Source organism: Macrotis lagotis, chromosome 6 (genome assembly GCF_037893015.1).
Source record: "Macrotis lagotis isolate mMagLag1 chromosome 6, bilby.v1.9.chrom.fasta, whole genome shotgun sequence".
NCBI lineage: Eukaryota > Metazoa > Chordata > Mammalia > Peramelemorphia > Peramelidae > Macrotis > Macrotis lagotis.
In genome coordinates, this window is record NC_133663.1 from 23353782 (window position 1) to 23359291 (window position 5510).

General features: G+C 33.5%; 1 pseudogene; it reads right to left on the reverse strand.

Annotated features, from left to right (window-relative positions):
• Positions 1–4467: 4467 nt before the first annotated feature.
• On the reverse strand, positions 4468–5291 carry LOC141491595 (casein kinase I-like; annotated as a pseudogene).
• Positions 5292–5510: the final 219 nt, after the last annotated feature.

Genomic DNA, 5510 nt, shown 5'->3' on the forward strand with positions numbered 1-5510 from the left:
TATCAAAAAAATAAAGAAGCAAAGAAACCTTTACTTAATTTGGTTTAAAAAAAGAAAGAAGAAATCCAAATAATAGTATCAAAAGTAAAAAAAACCCAGTAAGCTCATGACCAATGAGGATAAAAATAAAGTCATAATTCAAAGCAATTTTGCCCAAATCTAAGCTAAAAACTTTGATAACCTAAGTGAAATCAATGAATATTTATAAAAAATAAATTGGTCCAGTTAAAAGAAGAGGAAATTAAATATTTAAATATTCCTATCTCAGAAAAAAAGATCAACAGGAGATCAATGAACTGCATAAGAAAATATCTCCAGGGCCAGATGAATTCACAAATAAATGCTCCCAAATATTCAAGGAACAATTGGTATCAATTCTATAATAAAATATTTGAAAAAATAGAGATAATGCCAAATTCCATCTATGACACCAATATACCTAATACCTAAACTGGAAAGCATCAAACAAAGATATTTATAGCAAAATCTCCCTAAGGAATGTGTATGTAAGAATTTTAAATAAAACATTAGCAAAGTGATTACATCAAGTTATCACTAGTATAATACACTATGATCAAGGAGAATTTGTACCAGGTATACAGGGTTGATTGAATATTAGGAAAACTCTCAGCATAATAGACCATATTAATAAGAAACCTCACAGAAATCATTATTACTTCAATGAATGCTGAAAAGGATTTTGACTACATACAGCACCCATTCCTACTAAAAGCACACTAGAGCATATGAATACATGGAATGTTCCTTAAAATTATAAGCAGTATCTATCTGAAACCATCAATAAGCATCATTTGCAATGGGGATAAGCTCAAAGCATTCCCAATAAGATGAGGGGTAAAGTAAGGGTGCCTGTCATCATGATTAATATTCAATATTGTATGAGAAATGCTAGCTTTAGCAAGTAAAAGAAAAAAAAAAATTGAAGGACTTAGAATCAGTATGAAGAGACAAAACTCTCATTCTTTGCAGATGATATGATGGTATGCTTAGAGAACCCTAGAAAATCATCAAAAAAACTATTGGAATAAAGGAACTTTAGCAAACTTGAAGGATATAAAATAAACTCACACAGATCTTCAGCATTTCTATAAATTACTAACAAGATACACAAGAAGAGATAGAAAGAAATCTCATTTAAAATAACTTCAGCAACATAAAATACTTAGGAGTCTACCTGCCAAAGTAGACTCAGAAATTTTTATGAAAAGAACTATAAAACACTTTTCACAAAAATAAAATCAGATCTAAATAACTGGGAAATGTCAATTGCTCATGGATAGACAAATCTAAAATAATAAAAGTGACAATTCTACCTAAATTAAAATATTTAGTTAGTGCCATACCCATCAAACTTCCAAAAAGTTACTTTTTGTGTGCTAGAACAAATAATAACTAAATTCATATGAAAGGACAAAGGGTCAAGAATATCAAGGCAATTAATTTTTAAAAATACAAAGGAAGGTGGTTTTGCCATCCCAGATTTAAAATTATATTATAAAGCATCAGTCATCAAAACTGTCTGATACTGGCTAAGAAATGGCGTGGTGGATCAGTTAAATAGTTTAGATGCATGAGACAGTAGAAAATAATTATAGTTATCCACCATTTGATGCAAAGAATCCAGTTTCTGTACAAGAGAGCTCACTCCAAAAGAAAACTACTGGAAAAAACTGGAAAATAGTATGGCAGAAACTAGGATTAGACTAATATCTCACACCCTGTAGCAAGATAAGGTAGAATAAAGTGCAGGATTTAGACATGGAAGGTAATGTTATAAGCCAAGTAGGAGAATGAGAAATAGTTTACCTGTCCGATCTATGCAAAGGAGAGCAGTTTAAAACCAAAGAAGAGAAAGAAAACATATTTTTTAAAAACTGCATAATTTTGGATACATTAAATTCAAAAGTTTATGCACAAACAAAACCATTGCAACAAAGATTACAAGGAATTTAATAATTTGGGAAACTATTTTTACAACTAGTATTTCTAACAAAGAACTTGTTTCGAAAATATGTAGAGAACTGAGTCAAATTTTAAAAAAATGTCATTTCCCCAATTGATAAATTTTAAAGGATATGGAAAGGCAATTCTCAGTCAAAGAAATCAAAAACTATCTATAACCATATGAAAATTTTATCTAAATCATTATTGATTAGATAAATGCAAATTAACATATCTCTGAATTACCACCCCCTCGTGCCTCTCAGACTGACCAATAAGACTAGAATGGAAAATGATCAATGCTAGGGGAAATGTGGGAAAACTGGGACACAAATGCATTGCTGATGGAGCTGAGAATTGATACAACTTTTCTGAAAAGCAATTTGAAATGATGCCCAAAATGCAATAAAATTGTGCATGCTCTTTGATCCATCAGTACTACTACTGGATCTCTATCCTGAAGAGATCATGAAAAAGGGGGGAAATTTCACAGGTACAAAAATATTCAAAGCAATTCTTTTTGTAGTGCTAAAGAATTGCAAATTGAGGGGATATCCATCCATTGGGGGAAAGACTGAACAAATAGTGGCATATGTATGTGATGTAACACCATTGTTCTACAAGAAATCATGAGGGATGAGATTTCAGAAAAGCCTGGAAAGACTTGGAACAACTGATGCTTAAGGGGATGAGCAGAACCAGAAGACCATTAAACCCACTAACAACAACACTGGGTGATAATCAACCTTGATGGACTTTCTCATTTCAGCAGTACAATAATCAAAGATAATTTTAAGTCTCATGATGGAAAATGCCATCCATAACTGTGATATTTGTCCTTCATTCTTGAAGAAAACCATATCAGAGGAAGTGTTGCTCTTGACAAGGACCTGAATTGTATTTGAGTGAGAGTGCTGTGCTAGGTCACCAGCCTCACTCTCCTCCAGCACCATCTGGATTCATTTGAGGTTGGAAATTGTCCTGGATGCGAGACAATCAGGATTTTGTGACGCCCAAGGTTGCACAGCTAGTGATTACCAAGACCAGGCTGGATTTGACCTCCCATCCTTCTTTTTTTCTTTTTAGGTTTTTGGGGTTTTTTTGCAAGGCACTGGGGTTAAGTGGCTTGCCAAAGGCCACACAGCTACATAATTATTAAGTGTCTGGGGCCTGATTTGAACTGAGGTACTCCTGACTCCAGGGCCAGTGCTCTATCCACTGCGCCACCTAGCCGCCTCTACTCCCATCCTTCTGACACCAAGTTCATTGCTCGATCTGCTGTGCCATTTAGATGCCAGTGTTTATATGAAGACTAAAACTTATTATCTTCAATTTTTAAAAGTTGTCTCATGCATTATGTCACTTTTTTCTCTCAAATGTTTTCTTCCATTTGGATCTGATTCTTCTCTCACATGTTCAATATTGATCTATGTTTAGCATGGTTATAAATATAGAGTTTATATCTTTCTGTCAGAGGGAGGGAAGCGGGAAGAGAGGGAGGGAAAAAGAATTGGAAAACTCAGAACTTCTGAAAACGATTGATAAAAACTACTATTGCATGAAGTTTAATGAAAAAATAAATAAAATATTTAAATGACAAGGGAAAAACTAAATAACATACCAACCATGGTATTTTTTTAGATGTCTCATTAGTTTCCTAATGTACAGAACTGATAATATCACTCCATGAATCAAAAAATCTTCAATTTCTTCCAAATTCTTTCAAATTAAAGTCTAAATTCTTTGAAGAAAAAAGAATTTGTGGATGAAATAGAAAGGACAAAAATCAGAAAAATCAAAAAGCTCAGTCAATAGTTTTATAAGAAAAAAATGTATTTTTCAAAAAGTGTTGATATCACATTTGTACAAATTTCATAGACTTCCAAAAGAAAAAAAGAAGGAATCATTGGTTAAAATGCTTACAATATGCTTGGTAGGTACTCTGTTAAGTAGGTGCTATTATTTTTTTCCATTTTAGAGTTGATGAAGCTGAGGCAAAAAAGAGATTAAGTGAATTCTACAGGTTCACATTGTTGAAAATAGATTTGAAATCTGATCTTCTTAATTCAATTAGATGTCTTGAGAGACATTAGAAACTAGAGATATTTCTGAACAACCAATATTGGAGGAACAGTTGAATTAAACTCTAGATAGATGGATGGATGGATGGATAGATAGACTAGATAGATAAATATACATGTACACTCATATATATTCACATATGTATACATAGGTATGCTCCAATATGTGATTGTATATGCTAACCAACATGTATGTATATACATGTATTCATACATAGGTATGATCATTTCTCTCCATTCTGGAATTACCTTTCAGCATCATCAGCTTCCTGGCTGGTATCAAATTTGAGTATGCTACAACCAAACAAACAGTATAGGAAAGAGGTAGCAATAGTTAGGTTTTTCATCAGAAACCAGGTATAAGACAAGTTAAGAAGGGTAACCTTTACAAAACACTTAAATAAGAATGGACATTTTATTTCTCTTATCTTTCATATTTTTATCTTTTGGCCTTCTGTCTCTGCTAGAAGGGACCCAAATTGAAACATGTTAGCATATAGCCATCCAAATTATTCCTTCGAAATTGTTCAATTCCAAGATGAGTGTTGATGGAGACCTAGTGGGCAGTTCCTGTGAGGTTGGATGTGGGCTGATGGGTTCTAGCATTCCACTACTTCTTGGCCAACCCCAAGTCTATGGTGTAAATCAGATTATCCTTTTTTTTTGAGTCCCATAAGTAAGTCAGTCAGCTTCACATCTCAGTGGATGAAGTTCTTTGAATGAAAATATTCAAACTGACTAATCATGTGGCTGGACATTGGGTGTTACAGTGGATAAAACACCAAGTCTTGGGTCAGAAAAATGAGTTCAAATCTGACCTCAGACATTTACAGCTGTGTGACATTGGGTAAGTCACTTAACCCTGGTTACTTCAATTTTCTCATCTGTAAAATGATCTGCATAAGAATATGGCAATACACTCTAATACCTTTGCCTAGAGAATTCTAAATTTGGTGACGAAGTCGGAATTAATTGCACAACAAAATATTCTGATTTATAAGTACAGGGCAGTATTCAGACTAAGTTTTCTTGGGCAGAAATTGTAGAGATGTTCAAGGCTTGATATCCAGAACTCCGTTTCCATAACATTTTAGTTCCCTTCTGCCCCAATCCATATAATCTGAGGAATGTCCCTCTGCCTTGCATCATTTTGTAGCCTTTGTATTTAATATAGAGCAGAGGTTGTTTGGTATCTAAACATTCAAGCTCAATGGCAACTTATTCTTTGGCAGCAATGTTAGTGTTGAGATATATTTTCCAATGAAATTATTGCTCATCTTCTGATCCTGGAGTATCTCTCCCCAATTCTCAGTTCAATTCATAGGGTGACTTTGGCTCTGGATTGATTTCACATTCACTTCCTTATGTCTTCCTGGGTCTTCTCTTGGTCATTTACTGTTGCTAATACAATATTAATTGATTCTTAATGATTAGAGAAGAAGAGAGAGTAATATCATTATTTGGGGA